The sequence below is a fragment of the Homalodisca vitripennis genome, chromosome 4 (genome assembly GCF_021130785.1).
Source record: "Homalodisca vitripennis isolate AUS2020 chromosome 4, UT_GWSS_2.1, whole genome shotgun sequence".
Classification (NCBI taxonomy): domain Eukaryota; kingdom Metazoa; phylum Arthropoda; class Insecta; order Hemiptera; family Cicadellidae; genus Homalodisca; species Homalodisca vitripennis.
The window spans coordinates 28,900,457-28,918,666 of NC_060210.1; the positions used below are offsets into that span (position 1 = coordinate 28,900,457).

General features: G+C 31.2%; 1 protein-coding gene across 2 annotated transcripts in view; it reads left to right on the forward strand.

The window, feature by feature from the left end:
• Positions 1–237: 237 nt before the first annotated feature.
• The window catches only part of LOC124359085 (growth hormone secretagogue receptor type 1-like), a 459,143-nt gene continuing 441,170 nt past the window's right edge, over positions 238–18,210 (forward strand). For both annotated transcript variants that reach the window (XM_046811520.1, XM_046811519.1), the window contains exon 1: positions 238–387. The gene's annotated coding sequence lies outside the window, so the exon portion shown is untranslated. The remainder of the gene's footprint in view (positions 388–18,210) is intronic.

An 18,210-nucleotide genomic window follows, 5' to 3' on the forward strand; every position in this document is an offset into this window, starting at 1 on the left:
ATAAGAGTTGTAATCTTATAATTCTTAAAATCTTAATTATGTGCTACTGACAAATTCACAATTAGCGTGTTTCAAAATATTAAGAGATACACGGAGACAATTAATTGCCAAATTTCCTTCGGACCCGGAGGCGACCGACGGAGTGGTCTGCTAGCTGACTGGACACGCACACACGCACAGGCACGGACGCGTGCGCGGGATGCGCTCCTAGAGGTGTAGGGCCCAGTCGGTGTCGGCCGCGTGGACTGCGAGCATCTCTGCGTTACTCTGACCCGCGAGCCTCGCGAGTGAACGAGAGTGTGGGCGCTCCTCACTCATATCTCATCTTTTTGGGATTTTTAGTGAAATAAAACTTTCCTGTCCCCAGAAAAATCCCTGATATTTTCTGTGAGTAGTCTTATTTTAATTAAGAACATTATTGTTTCCAGACGAGCGCTTTTAATTTTAAGACCAGCTTTAAATATAATTAGTTATGTTAAGAATATATGAGTGGAAAAGTTGAAAATTTTTGCACCAGTTATTTTGAAAATACACACATATTTTGAGAAACATGGCTTAAAGTACAACATAAATCATTCAGATTTCGGTGATAACATATCGCAGAGATTAACAATGATGTTTTGTTATCGCCAAACAAAAATATTCAATTCAATAAGTTTATAATGTACAGTGATCAATAATAAGTTATTTATGCTTTTTGTAACATCGAACCTTAATGTATCACGTTAATTAACGCATATTTTAATTTGAATATCCAGATTTAATAATGTTGTTTTCATTACAATGTTCTAATACAAAACTGTTAATATAGCTCCTTTAAACAATTGTATAAAGAACTGAATTAACTGGTTTGGCCTCAATTCACGTGGAATCTAAACTGTAGCCTATAGCTGTTTAAAATACTATTTTTTGGCCTCATACCAACTGTCTCTACGCAAATTGACAGTCATTGATGTCTGTCAGCTAGCCTTAACTATCAAGGTTGGGTAACTAGGAAGATTTAGAAAAAAACTCTCTAAAAGCGAACTAAAAATGTGAAAGGTTGTGTAATGAATAAATTCATTTAAAAATGTACACAAACTAAAACAAGTTATATTTTAAACGTTTTGACGTAGCCTAGAGCAGGAATTAAAATAATAATATTTAAAAAGTTACTTATATTCATATAAACAGGAAAATGTGTTAATACGAGCTTTAAGAATTTATGTACCTAACATTTAAGGTCAATAAGTGTTAATAATAGTTAATTAAGTGTATAGAGTCCAAAATATTTTTCTCTTAGGTCTGAAAGAAAAGAAACTGAAAATTTTAATTACGGAACTCCTATAAATAACCATTATAATATTCAATATAGCTACTTCATGTTTTGCGGATTAATGTTAAATTTAAACAAAACTAAACTGAAGTTGAGAGTTATTTGCGTAATAATGTTTAAGACGCTGTTGTACGCAGTATTTGATAATTTTAAAGCCTACTATTTATAAATTAATTACTAAAATTACTATATTGTAAGTACGATTGGATTTTAGAGTTTAAAGTTCTGAGAATCTTACACCTTAATACGGACTGACAATATAATTAATAATTTAATTGGAAAGAAAATACATGGTTAGATATGTCCCACTCCTTTTGATTAACTAAGATAATGTTTATTATTGTTTCCAACCAACACTGAGTGACATATCAAAATACAATTTAGTTAGCCACATTGTGTACCGACGATTTGGGCATGTGACTCATTCCAGTTGATATTCGTACCAGATGGTCCCATAACTCAGAATGTGTAGTTAGTAAACAATTTACGATGAGCATTCGATTTGAACATACTTTTAATTACTGCTATTTTTCAAATTTAATTACTCCTCTGTAAATGTTTTCTCACCAAATTATTTAATTTGTATTTTTAAAGTGTCCTCTTCCCAGATTTCCTAGGCCGGGGGTGCGAGAATGCTATAAACCATTGGAAGTCTTCCCACCGTACAGACTGATAGATATTGAACTTAAGAATCTTAGTTGAACCATGGCTGTGTTCATCCAAAATATGTTACATTAACATAGTTTAGTCCCAAGGTTTAGGTAGGCTATATTTGTTACAGGAAATGTGATATAATTGGCTTTACAAATTAGTTTTGATTTTCACTTTATCCTCTTCTGTAACAATTAATTACTAATAATTAAGCAAAATACTCAAAGAATTCCTTTATATGATATCAATCTATTTTTCCCTTAGTATTATGTAGAGTTTTAAGTTTCATTATGCCGTATATTGGGACGAAAATCAATTTGTATATTAAGTTACATAAACCATTTTATTTAAACCTCAAATTTAAACCTATTTGGTTCATAACTTAGAACACCTCGGGTTTATCTGTACTCTTCTTTAAAAATGAATTGTTTATTTGTAAACTTTAGTGAACGTTTGAAAGAGATTGACAGACATAGACATCTACGACTATTGTTAAGTTTCGTATTTACCACTATAGTTACCTTGTGGACGTACTGTACTACAGTTTCTATGACAGAATGGGAAGGAATCCATTGTAAAACCATAAAGCGGCACTATTTAATTCGTTTAAGCTTAAAATATCCAATTGGGGCCTAAACATCCAAGGAAGCTCAATCATTTTAAAATATTCAATTTATTAGGTAGTGGCATTACATAATTTTAGTATGTTTTAAATTAATATATCCATATATATATAAGTGAGTATGAATTTATATTAATTTAGTATTATATCTATATTTTATGTACCTTTTCCAAGTAAACGATCCGTATGCATGTATTGGAAATATACACAACATTTCAGATTTTAGGATGGGGAGTACCCGTTAGTCATACATGTCAGGGTGATATAAGTCAAATCTCAGCTACATAACTTAAATTTTAAACGTTTCACTCTCAGACACAAACGGTAATCAGAAACCGTGTTATGTCCATGTAGCCTTGTATGGTCGATAATGACAATGAGTTACACACAGCTGTAAGTTAAAGCATTAGTCATTAAGTATCTAGATAGCAACAATAAAACTGTGTTATGACTGTTACAACAATCAGTAAACTTCTTAGATTTGTATTACAGACGTAAGCACTCATTTTACATCAGGCGTATTAAATGACGCTGTAAAACAAGCTAATTATTGAAACAAGTAATAACATAAGTTTTCTTGGTCACGCCAGTTGAATTTGTGAAACGATGCTTTTAATAGAAAGCTGACGATAAAATATAAGGATTTCTGTATTTACACAGCTACTACTAAACGCGTTCTGGCCACGCTGTTAGACATATTAGTGTGCTAACACTGAAGTTGATATTGGGCAAATATCTAGTGAGAACGCGTTGTGGATATTTTATTTCGAGCAATGCCCTATATAAATGCCAACAACGTTTCATGGGAATCTTGGTCCACCCAAAGTCTTTAAACGTAACTTTTTTTGTTTTACGTCATTTAACGTAAGTTTTTAATATCGAAATAGTTGTTTAAGTGTAATCTTATATAATTTTTATTTTAAGAACCGCTTTAAAGATTAATTTGTTTTAACGAAATATGTAAAAGAGTTGTAACTAGTATAATTCGTGAAATATACTTGGTAATTCATTAATTATAATTTTTTGGAGAAGTCGCTTCTCCACGTGAAGTAGTTGTGTATGTTAGAAGACGGTGTTGTTTATTTGTTCATTTTATTGTTTTAGAGAAGAAGATTCTTCAAGTAATGAACTTGAGTGAAACGAGAAGTCAATGTTGTTTTAATATACTCGTATATCATATCGTATAAAAGTAGAGTTTATTCACGTGAAATACAAGTACATGAAAATACGACGATGTAGTTTGAATATAGATAGTATTTTCTAAAGGAACAGAAGAATCTCCAAATGAAGTACTTGAGTATAATGAGAAAGCAATGTAGTTTGTCCATAAATTTTATTGTCAAAAGGAGCAGATTTTCCACACGAAGTTCCTAAATGTAACAAGAGTACGATGTTGGTTGGCTGTATATTTCATTTAAGAAAGGAACAGATTATCCACGAGAAGAACTTCAATGTAATAAGGGAACGATTTGATTTGACTGTATATTTTTTTCGAAAGAATATTAGATTATCCACGCGAAGTACATGTGTATAACGAGAATTTGATGTTGGTTGTCTATGAATTGTAGTTTTTTAAGAAAAGTAAATTACCCTCGCGAGGTACTTGAGTACTATGAGAAGATGAGACGACTGTACTGGACTATACATTGTATTAGTGAAAGGATCAGATTCACTTGAGCACGAAGTCAAGATTTTAACGATTAGACAATATAGTTTGACAATAATATATTGTATTCTTTGTTTGAAGGTTATTTTTGTCGATGGAAGGATTGTGAAGGGAATAGGATTTTTCCGGACATTTGCCATCGTTCAGTGAAACAATAAATCAGTAACACTATGTTTCGAGATCTGCAATCTGATCTCTTCTTCAGGTAAAGAACTAACCTAATACATAATATTAAAAACTAGGTTAAAATAAACAAATCTTACCAAAGCGTTGTGGCACGCCTAAGTCAGGAATCACAACCTACATGTTGTTTGTCAACTTCACTAACTCTATAAACATGCACTTAATAGAAAACTATACAAAACACTAATCATTAAAACTGAACTACGGAATACAGGTCACAATACGTCTTCATTCGTCTAGACCTCTTTTAAGGTAGGTGGTTAGTAGACGGATAGTGATATCGGAAGTAAATAGTTATTATTGAGACTGAAGTTTATATTGTTTGTAAAACTTTCCGGATTGCAGAGGATTTCCTTGGTCATCTTGTAGGTCTACGTATTACACGAGATAGAATCTGGTGTTTAAGAGTTAATTTTGCTGTGTCACATCTTTCGTATTAGTATTATTCAAATATAAATACACTGGTAAAATAACTTAACATAAATCAGCAACAAAAAAAGAAAAGAAAAATGCAATTATTAGATCCATTCCATCAGTATATTTCAGATCTGTCCCATGTTAAAAATGTTTTAATTTGTCGTAGATCATGTAGCAAAATTGAGTAGCAGTGTACAGTGAATTAGTTATAAATTGTTGCTTGGCAATAAGTTAAACATAGCCGATTGACCAGATCTTTGATAGTAATGTTATTAAACTAGACGTGGGAAATTCATTATATTAAGTATTTAGTATAACGAGAATAAAACACCATATACATTTTTGTGAGTGTAAGCAAACATTTAACAAGTGTATTGATCAAAACGTGAATGAATGTTTATACGACATCTGGGAAACTGTCAAAGAGATGTTTCGCCAGTATAACAAAGCATTGTGCTTAAACCTCTACGTAATATTAAAAAAAACAATATTTCTGATAAATACATTCAATACATGTCAGTACACAAATATAATAATTACAAATTTATTATAATGGAGGTGAAAAACTTAAAACATCTACAGACAGCACTTATGCGTTCAGTTAATTTGTTATTGTAGGCAACTTAATGAGTTGGTTATTTAGTAGTTATACATGATGTCTTTTTAAATGGTCCACCGTTTCACCTCAAACTATAAATCTGGCTTGTTTTTACAAATATTACAATATGTATATACAATTTTACTAAACCGCCGCCATTTTGCAATATGACGGTTAACAATTTTTTCTTATGGGACACCTTTATTTTATTATTAATTTTTATCGGAGAAAACATTTTAAGACTTTTATTCTTAGAGTTATTCAGATATTTCTCTTAATAACGGAGATTTAAGAGCTTAAAGTGTGAAGATCCCTTATTGAGTCTAACATTAAGGAAGAGCATTTTTAAATGTAAAATCTTTAATTTGGCAGTTTTTATTTGTCTTAAAATTATTTATAATTTGCATACAAAATTTATAATTTCAAGCATTAACTTTTAGTGGCTGGAAGTTTAAAGTAGATAAGAAGCTTTCATTGAACACAGTGTAATTTTAAATTTATACAATTTGAATGAAAGGACACGTTCTTAACACTAATGAGTCTTCTTTCCTGTTAAAAAAAAAATTAAGAAGTAGTTTATGCTAAGTCACTAACTACGGATGGAACTACTAACGGTTCACAAGCAATGGAAGTTTATAAGGTAAGATTTTATCTGATGTAATATTTCAGTAACCTCAGATATCGCAGATGAATGATAAGGTCTATGTGGACCTTCAGCAGGGTGTCGAAGTGTTAGTGGTCCACAAATTAGTAAGCGAGACATCAACGTTGGAATAAAATCTCAACGCGACAATCTAGATTAAAATCTATACTACCGCCGGTAACGCTGTGAATCTTTTGAGGAACGTCTCGAAATTAGTGTGTTATATTGGTTTAAAACATTTTGGTCACATTAATTTTCATATCATTTTACTTTTTAGAGTCTGTAATTCTCAAGGAAAATGTCTATGTTAATTGAATTTGTGAAACATGTATAATTTGTGAAACTGGTTGATAATTGTATTTTTATTTTAATGTATTACGTACAGTGTTTACAGTTTACAATGAAACAGATATAAGCAATGACATCAATACTAAACGTTGGAGTAAATAACGCTCAACCAAAATAAAATTCATTACATAACTAAACACTACCACAGAAAAGATTGGCAACATAAATCTGTAAGGGTCAGCAGGGTAATTGGTCGACATAACCAGCGCAGTTTACTGGCCCGCGCTGACAGTTGAACACATAAATATGAACGGGAGTCTCACAAACCAGATTGTCTAGAAGTGGCCTTTGACGGATTGTCGATAAAATCGGTGCAGCGCTCCCAAAATAACCAAACGGCACGGCAGTACATATGATTCATACCAACCCATGGTAAACAAAGGCCTACATTCATCTTACAGCGTTTCTGTGTTGAATACCCCACGTCTAGATTTATATACTGTATTGAAGACAAAAGATCTGGTTAGTCGGCTATGTTTAAATTATTTCCGAGAAATGAATTATTACTAAATAACTGAACAGGGCGACAAAACGTTGCTCCTTGATCTACATCACATTTAAACATTTATATCATTAGTAGGATAACAAATAAACTTATGGAATGGACCTGAATAATTGCCTTTATTATTTTAGCTACTGTTTTAGAGTTCATAATAACCACGAATCCTAATTATATTGCAGCAGTAATAATGTGACATAACAGTGACTCTTAAAAGAAAGATTCCATCTCCTAGAATAGATAGACGTACAAGTGACCAAGAAAATCCTCTGCAACGCCGATATTTCTTAGAGGGGATTTTCTTTAAAGAAAATGAGACAAACTGTAGAATTATATATTTATTATATAGAAACCTTTAAATATTTATTTGTTGTGGAGTTGCCTGACGCTAAAATCTTTGATTTTGAAAGGTCTTAATTTACTTAATATGTATTTTTTGTTCAATTAATATTGGACAAAAAGTACAATTATTATTACTAATATTATATTACATATGCCTTATACATATTCATACTTGTTGTTTTGTCTGATATCACGTTATTGTTATGAACTCGGTGAAATGATACCCATCTCATTTTATATTTACATTAAAAAAAATACATTTAATCTTTGATTTAAATCACTTCTAAATATTGCAGTAGTATTAATTTGTTGACATTTCATGAACAAACATTTAAAACTCTTAAAGGTTTTTTGAAGGACAAGACTAAGAAAAGAAATTTTCGAATTATCGAAGTGTATTACGTTTTAAGTATAAGAAAATAAAGAAGATGCACGGGAAGCTGGCTTTACGAAGTCTACTCAAACCCACGTATCTTGTTCATTCAAGACTGTTATCTGCTAAGCGCTTCACAGTGTTGTCCGTGCAAATAGACCACTGAGCCACTTTCCGTTTTGTTGTGTCGCCAACAGTTTGGCTGAACACACTTTCGTTACTTTCTTTGTGTTGTTTTTCGTGAGTTTTGTTGTGAGTTGTTAGCTTATACAAAGCGTTTCATTTCCAAATACATTATAATCATTGAATAATAACGTTCGCTTTGTTCATAAAACAATTTCATCTATATGGTAAATCCAGTTAAACATTTAATATACAAATATAAAATAAATTGTTATCTTCAGTAGAATGCTTTTATTTGGAGCAAGATTAAAAAACAGAGGAAGTATGGGGACCTTATGGATGAGCTCATATGTAAGTGATGTTTCAATATTCTTACATATCTTATACCAGAAAAAATATACGAGCATTCTCGTACATTCTACCAGCCTCTTCATATTGGAATCAAATACTTAATTTATAAACAAACACTCCAATAATGACACATCATCAGGCCAACATAACTGAAATAAAATTTAAGTGTTGATTGAACACGAAAGGCCTCACAAAAATAAAATTTCATAATTATTGGTGTGATTATTTATAAATTAAGTAGAAGGAAATATGTTTAAAATTATTAATAATAGAAAGCACTATCTGTATGTTCGTATAAGAGCGCGATATACATAATCTCAAATTACGCAAAAAATGTTAAAATCGACTATTACTATTTATAAATAGATATGTAACATTAGTCGAAACCAGATTACAATATGGTACCTACTATATGGTTAAATAATAAAATTAATTAACATGGATAATACTCAAATCTCAACCTTTAGTGTGAACAACACTCAGGTTTGCTTCCTACAGACGAGACCCGTGGTACTGAAAACGGCAGCGTATTGTTTAGGGAAGACAATGGCAGCAAATACATTGTTTCTCTCAACGTCCTTTTTATTTACTTAACAAATGTTGTGTTGTACGTAAAAAACGTACAATTAACGTGTTAATTAACGTAAAATGTATGTGTAGTAGCTAAGTAGTTAAGGTGGTGCAATCAATTTAGGGGTTGGACAATATTTTAAAAACCAAATTCATAGCCTTTTAAAATAACTTTCTTGGATACAAAATTAATAAAAATACATTATTTTTTCATTCCACGTGCAATTACAGGAATTTAAAGTAGGAAGTCTGCCATTTTATAATCAGTCTTAAATAAGAACGGCTGAAGATAAAACTGTAAAGTATGTACAGTATGTACGTGAGAATACCATGTTTTTTTATTTATAAAAAGATTTAATTTTGTTAAGAACAAATATTAAAAAATTGTTATTTTATTAAATCATATTTAACTAAAAATATAATAAATAAATCAATAAAACAATTCATGTATGTACTGTAAGTACTTCACATTTTTATCTTCAGCTGTTTTCCCCCACTTTAAATGCCTGTAATTTCCAAAGAGCTACAAAAACATTGTTTATGTCATCTATATTCAGCGAAGTTATCCTAAAGAACTATAAACTTAACATAAACAATATTTTCGAAACTTTAAATCGATTTGCACTGCCTTAAAAAATGATTAGTAATAAGTTCGTTGCTCCCAAGGCAATTATTACTAGGAGTACATCACTTTTAGATAGAGAGACGCAGTAAAGATTTGAGCTACAGTTGAATGTTGTAGTAAATTAACTCTTTGCAGACTATGAACTGTTATATTATGACTTCAAGCATAGAGTAAGCGTTCCAAAGTGGCTGGTTTTATAGCAGTTGATTCTGTATAATATACGAGCCACCTGCACACGAATTGCTTTATGTTTATCCATATGATTCGCAAAATTGAAATGTATATGCTTGTAATTAAAAATTAAACAAGTATCATGTAATTGTATAACTTAATATCACCGATAAAACAAATATAATTAATCCACATATAGTGCAGTGGCTAGACAAATTAAAGAATTCCTTTTTAACTAAGGTTCCGGACTGTTAGATATTTGAATATGATTGTACTTATTTGAAAATAATAACTTTCAGTTCTATCAAGATCTAATTGATAAAATAATCTATAACATATTATCTATACCAGGCTGAGAAAAATTTTACAGTTTTTAATATTAGCTTTTGAAATTAGTTAACATTATTATTTTATATTGTGAGAAGACATATTTAATGACCTCTCGGAGGACATAATTTTTCACGGATTTGTGTTTCTTAAACACAAAAAAATTAAACAAGTGCGCATAACGCACGTAAGAAAGAATAACATTTTTATTATTTTTTCTCACAATGTGCTGGTAAATTAAGAAATATTTAATATGCATGAATATGAGTGAATTAAAAATGCCTTTATTAAAAAAGGTGGAGTTAGGACTATCAGGCCCTCTCTACTACACAACCTCAATGCTTAGATATATTGTTGAAAGAATAAGTCTAAATAGATCAAAACACCTGTTTTTCTAGTGTTTTCATTGGGGAATATAAATAAACAAACTAAAAATCCCCATGAAGGTCTTGCAATAAACACTACGCCAGAATTCGATACTCAGTGTTGCCACATGTAGGGAGAACTATCACGGAAAATTACCCCAGTGCAGACAAAACTTCTACAAAAATCGACTAAAATATAACACTTTAAACGATCTTGGGCTCTAATCTTAGGAGACTAGAGAAGATGACTAAGAGAAGATGACCCCAACGTCTCCTAAGACCTTGGGGTCATCTTCTCTTCTCAACCTCTTCTACATGAGGCCACTTCGATGCCACAATTTATATTCGGTTATGGCGAGAGGTTTAAAGTAAATTAATGAATAATATTTCTATGGATACTAAACGTATAACATTAAACATGACTGAATTTAGCACAAATGTGATAAGTCTAATAACAGAAATTATAAATTATATATTTGCACACAACCTACTTCTTGCACACAGAAGGAGGAGTAATATTCGTTACTGGTAAAATTTAATTAGGAGAGGGTGTAAACAAAAACAATAATAGACATATTAAAACACGAACGTGCTGTAAAACAATGTTAATATGACGAAGATATCGTAATTTTGGAGATCTGCAAAATTTAAACAAATGTCGTCACTGATAAATTACTTTTAAATAGGGGTCATTAAAATGACATATGAGCGATTAGACTTGGTGACTTACTGTTCTTATGGGTTAAGTACCTACCCCCTGCCGCCATCCCATATCCCTGGCGGCTGCAGATAGCACTATCTACTCGCCGCTTCTGACTCAGCCTTGACTGGTTTGGCTGATGTGATTGCAATATAGATTGTTTTCTGCCAGTACTAGTAAAAAACTGTCCTGAATTACGTAGTTCTCTACAAAATGCTTATGTGTAGTTCCTATTCAGATAATACTTAAGTGGAGAGGGCTTATTACCTCAAATTTATATGTTGTCAACTAGGGAACTTTACCCACGCAGTGTTCAATAAGTATCCGAGTATATTCGCATATCATCGGAGCAGCATTCGAATTTCGAACGTATTATATTCCATTCTTAAAAGTGGGTTTCCACAATATCGTGTCAACGATTTCAAATTTATTTGCAACAGCAGAAGTGCAATAAATACTCGCACTGGATCGCCTACGCTGCGGATTTTATGTCATAGAATAGCAATGTTTCATAAATCCTTCATTGTTACCGTATGCAGAACTTTCAATTCCATTCAAGTAGCATTAAAGAACTGGAAAGCTAGGCACTATTCAATACAGCTTTGAGAAACTCTTATTGGATCGGATGACCGTGTCTGCCAAGACCGATAGCGTGGACATGGAATGTATTAAATATATTATAATGTAATATATGTTATAATGCATAGTAATATTAGTTATAGTTTTTATTTAAATTTTTAAATAATTTTAAAATATTATAAACAGATTTAAGTCGATAAATCTGTTTAAGTCTACTGGGCATTTATTTTTTTAGTATTTGGATTTTGTTGAGGTTAAATGTAATAAAGGGCCATGTAGCCCTAATAATCACCTCTGTACTTATGTAAAAATAAAGAAATTATGAATATGACAGCGCTAGATTTCAAATGTTGCACTAAGTGGAACTTTACATTTGCAATGAGAGGATTTCGGCTTCTTTTCCTAGTAGAAAAAGTTTCATGAATAATATTACATAAAGACTAAGGAATTTACCAGTGGTGAGCTAACATTTTTGGCAATATAATATTAATTTAATAATAATTCGGGATCTTGCATGAACATGGTGTTTTACGGTAACTACGTTCATAAATTTTCGTAAATTCCAATTCCAAGTGAAACTGTTCAATGTAGGAAAAGTTACTGAAACTATGAATACATTCAGTCTTTGTAGTATAGTTTCTCTATACAGTAAGTATTAAAACGATAAAGAGAAAAATCATATTTTATTTTATTATTTTAAGGCAGAATTTCCATAAAGTCTAGAATGAAGTTATTCAGTTTATAAAAGCGCATTTCGCCACAGTAACAAAATTCAATTTTTATGTTGCCTCTCCAAGAAGACGCTTGCGGGCCATCAATGAAAAATATTTAAATTCAAGATTGACGGTATTCATGTAATCTTGATTCTCTCTCTCTAAAAAGACGAGTACCAAAAACTTAAATTCTGGTTTAACATTATGCCATGGTACATCATGGTTTTACTTCTAAACTACGGACAAATAAAAAGATAATATTCAGTCTGCTTTTAAACGAGATTTGCTCATATTTCCGACTTATTTGATAATGTGGAAACACTGTTCACGATTCGGAAAAGATCAGTGGAAAATTTAAAACCTAAAGGTAGTCCATACTTAATTTAAATGTCCTTTGGAGGAAACAAAGGTAGAGTAGGACATATTTAAAAGTAATGTATTAACCCTAAAGATAAATTATGTGTTGAAATTTGGATGCTAAGTAAGAGGTATAAATATTTACAAAACATATTTGAACATATATGACTAAATTTGAATTAGTAAAATTGGAAATTGAAAAGTAATATGTTTCTTAAGAACCTGTTTTTATGTTTGAAATAACGAAGTAATTGTTGAAGAAAGCAAAAGGTATAAGGTTGTATGGCTAAAAATAAAACTTTTAACACAAATTTCACTTAAGAAATGCAGTACAAGATACGCGCAGATGTCCAATATTTTTCGATTTAAAACACGAGGTATTTCTTTTACTGAAATAGTATTTTTAAATATAAAGAGCTCCTCATTCAATGAAATAAGGAAGAGCTCTTATTAAGTTTTATTTCCAAAAATTTTTTAAACTCTTAATTTTTTCATATTTACAATCCATAGTCACAACTTAACTATTATTATTATCTCAAAACTATATCTTGAAAAGCTTTAAAATTATAAGCAACTTGAAATTTACTTTCAGTTGAAATCTACCACTGACTTCTCAAACACCATCCTTTCTTATAGATAAAAACTTGAAAAGTAGACATTAAGTTTATTTTATGTCTTACGAGAATATAACTGATTACTTTAATACATTTATAAAAACATATAAATGTTTTGAAATTATGTTGCTGATTCCAATCTCTGTAATCCAGTGTATACACAGTTCATAAAACCCAACTTGGCAGCAAGTAACTGCCATTATGACGGTCCTCATATAACACGTATAGTGGGGCAGGGAGGCTGTAGCCGGGAGTCAGACAACCGAGGCCGAGTTATCCCGCCCAAATTGACCTTCTGGCCGCTATCCAGGCAGAGTACATTACCAGATATTACTAATAAAAAGTCCATCTAATAAATTTAATTGGGTAATTTATGTTGGGCCAGCATGTGTGATAATTTTACCAGAATTCTTGATGCTGTCCCACCAAATGGCAACTATATTTTGCTTAAGGTTAGTTACTATAAGATATAGTTTTTGTTAAGTAAAACCTGATACATACATGAGATTTTTTTTAAATTGACTGAGGTAGCTAACAAAATACCTTCCTGGTTGCTTTCATAGAAAATATTAATAAAAATTATGCCATATATATAATAATTCATATAACCTTTATATTTTATTTATAATAATAAATTATAGTTTTGATTCATATATTTTCCTGAATTCTGTAGAATAATCCTGGTGTTGCAAGCCTTCTAGTCCTGTTTTAAACTAATGTTTTAATATGTTTGGATAACATTTTGTTTCTATTACCTGAGCATTAGCAAAATCATTCGAGGGACTGGATGATTTTTATTTCTGTCTACCTGACTGTCGTACGATGCCTAAAAATAAACTAACCCATAGATTAGAAATGTTGAGTAAACCTCCATTTCTATATAAGCAAAATTAAGTTCGATGGTAGTACTGTACATGCATTGTACTTAATGGGATTTGGCTGAGCATTAATTAACACTTTTAAATTAGTCCTATATAGTATTTAGTCAGAATAAATACATTTTTAATCCAATTGAGTAAAATCATATGACGTTCTTACATAAACAGTGGTAGCACATCAAGCCTAATGAAATGAATGAGCTATGAGATTGTGCTGCAATCTTATATCCAAGTCTGCTGAGTGTTGTTCTCCTATCTTACATTGTAATTTAATGGTTTTAAGACCGCAAAAATCATTTCGTTTTATAGAATTCAATTTTTAATATCAGAAACATTATTGAGATATCTCATAAAAATCAGTTAATAAAACGAGTATACTCCAGTATTTTAAATGCCTGTATTTATTGTTTACATATTTAGAGTAATAATATTTACTTAATGTTAGTTATGGGATACGTGATTAAAGCTTTGGACAGATATAATCACTACGAGGTTACTGTATTACAAAACCATAAATATTAATTTTAAAGTATTACATTGGAAATGTTAAACTGATAATATCCTGATCAAAAATCATATCAAGAGGGAACTTCTTTTGATACTACTTTATATAAGTAACCGTAATGGATTAAGCAAGCACCAGAATTCATTTTTAAAAGATTACATTCAGAAAAGTTGTTTACTTTATTTGTTTAGTATTTTGACTTCGACTTTGTAAATGAAGCGACAAACTAACAACATTGTTCTATCACATCATAAAGACTAGCACACGATAAGCGCGCAAACACAAGTGCCAAAGGATAGTGCGGTTACAAGAAGAAAATACATGTTCTCTTTGAAAACAAAGTAAAATTATTTTGTTTATAGCTTTATTCGTCTGGCGACTCTTTCCTGACAAAACTTTGGGTTGATGTTTTACAGCACCATTATATGTTAACATTATCTACAGAAACTTTGGGATTGTAGTTTGTGTCGAGTATACATTTTGTACTTGAACAAAGTGGGGCGGATAAAAAAGGAGTTTCTTGTTGTGCTAGAACAAACCAATTGTAGCTATGGTAGGAAGGGTTGATTCAATTTGAATTTTTAATTTAACTCCAATTCACTTTCCTGATATTGCAGCGTTTGGTACCTGACGCTGTCTCCGATTTGACTCCTGGAATCTATAGTCATATTCATCTGAAGAGATCCAAAGAAAGTCGGCGACCAAGAAACTTAAAACGAACGTATGACTTTCGTTACGGTCTTTCGGGCCATTCGATACTCCGTTGTATGAATTAATCAACACTCAATAAGTGAGGGAAGTTGTATGTTAAGTATTTTTTACGCTGTGAAAAAGTCAAATAACCAATATAATCAGTATTTGAAGCTGGCGGAGTTTTAAGGAATATTTCCTCATACACGGTCGCTTAGTGTGAGTTCTGCTTGTCTCAGAGTATTGTTATAATTATAATTTGAGTATCATCTGGACTGTTTGTAGGAATATTTCCTCGTATACGGCTGCTTAGTGTGAGTTCTGCTTGTATCAGAGTATGGTTATAATTAAGCTTTAAGTATCTTCTCGGCTGCTTGTAGGAATATTTCCTCGTACACGGTCGCTTAGTGTGAGTTCTGCTTGTATCAGAGTATGGTTATAATTAAGCTTTAAGTATCTTCTCGGCTGTTTGTAGGAATATTTCCTCGTACACGGCTGCTTAGTGTGAGTTCTGCTTGTATCAGAGTATGGTTATAATTAAGCTTTGAGTATTATCTCGGCTGGGCTGTTTGTAAGAATATTTCCTCGTACACGGTCGCTTAGGGTGAGCTCTGCTTGTATGGTCATAGTTGTACTTCAGTACATCTGTTAAGAGGAATGGACAACAAAGTTCTCCAAACACCATACTGAAAAAGCTGTATGGTATGAGTTTTATTTAACTTGTTATAGTTGTAATACGTCCTTGACAATTTTTGTAGAAGTTAAATGTATTAGTATATTTCCTCTATTTACATAATACATCTTCCTAAGATATTCATAATGTCCGACGTTTATCATGATGTCCTTAAAAACTTTTGATGACGTTAAATACATTATGATTACGTTTCCCAATTTTTTAAAACAATGCATAGTTATCAGTATTCTTGAACTCACGCTTTACTTTTAATATATATTTTGTGATTATCACCCGATTTTTTGTAAAAACGATTTCATTGGATATGAAACTGTGAAAACCATTATAAGACCTCTTAACTGTTTGTAACTGAATCTGTTGGTAAAAATCAGCTACGTTTATTTCATTTATACATTGAAAATGTTTAAGTTGTGAATATTTTAAGGCCATTACAGCTTATAACATTAATTAAATAAACGAATGGAAAAAAGTATGTCTTATGTTATAAAAATAAGTATACCAATTGGTACATCGAGCCGATGGCCGCATAGTCTGAGACGTCGGCCTTTTGGTTTGAGCTAGTGGTACCGCATTTCTGCTTGTGACCGTAACACTTTTTATCAGTCTCTTCGGCCTTGTACTGTATCTACTAATTCTGTTTGATAAGATTCTCGTTTAGGCCAGTGGCCTATGAGGACGTGCAGGATATTGCTTTAAAAGAGGCATTTTCAAACAATTTATAAGAATATATTTCATATATCAGAACAATTTAGAGCGGACGTCCATGGTATATATCTTTTTGGAAATGTGTTTGTAAGATTTAATTTCTTTTTACCGTGGAGATATGATGGAAAGCGAAACAATTCCCTAGAGTAAACAATTTTTAAACTAATCGTAATGAGTAAAATGTGTTTTATTAATTTTAATTCCGGTGCCACCTGTGGTTAAAATAAGCAAATAAATACTCGTTAAATAGTAATTTACCATACACTTCATCCAAATGCTGGGGATTTTTAATATTTACTCACAATAAAAATTATACCCAAGTTTAGAATAAAATCTCACAATTATTATTATACTTAATCTACTCTGTTTGTGTTTAATTTAAAAAAGTACACACAATCTTTATATACGTTCTATTAAAACTAAATTTTTCACGTTATGTCTATAACGTAATAAATCAATAAGTGTCTATAAAACAGTCAGGGTACTGTCCGCTCTAAAATGTTGACTTATTGTCAATGCTTCCGGTGAAGAATTAATATTAATTTTAAAAAATACAAACAATCTTTATATACGTTCTATTAAAACAACATTTTCATGTTATGTCTATAACGCAATAAACCATAAGTGTCTATAAAACAGTCAGGGTACTGTCCGCTCTAAAATGTTGACTTATTGTCACTGCTTCCGGTGAAGAAATTAATATTAATTAAAACAACTACACACAATTTTTATATACGTTCTATTAAAAATTAATTTTTCATGTTATGTCTATAACGCAATAAACCATAAGTCTCTATAAAACAGTCAGGGTACTGTCCGCTCTAAAATGTTGACTTATTGTCACTGCTTCCGGTGAAGAATTAATATTAATTAAAACAACTACACACAATTTTTATATACGTTCTATTAAAAATTAATTTTTCATGTTATGTCTATAACGCAATAAACCATAAGTGTCTATAAAACAGTCAGGGTACTGTCCGCTCTAAAATGTTGACTTATTGTCACTGCTTCCGGTGAAGAATTAATATTAATTTTAAAAACTACAAACAATCTTTATATACGTTCTAATTAAAACAACATCTTCATGTTATGTCTATAACGCAATAAACCATAAGTGTCTATAAAACAGTCAGGGTACTGTCCGCTCTAAAATGTTGACTTATTGTCACTACTTCCGGTGAAGAATGGCTCGTCGCTTAGAACACTTTGTCTTTATCAGTCATCGATCTGTCTCATACGATACTCTCTAAAGAGTGCCAGCCCTACTACTGAAAACATTTATTTCGTCTCCCAATGTATCTTTTACGATATTCTGGTTGTCACAACTAATATTATTTTGTCTACTTTAAATACGTTTTGAATTTTAGCATTGGTTATTATAAATTGAACCTCATAGTTTTAAAATTTTGTTTTGACGATGTTTGATTTTAAAGGAAGGCAAGACTCCGGATTTGTCATTATGTGTTACAATGATTAAAAAGTATATTTCTTAGATTAAAATCTACCCTCTGTTTCAGGTGATTTCTGGTGCATTTTTTATTTTTTTAAGATTTTCTTGCCAAATATTGATTTGAAGTCCACCC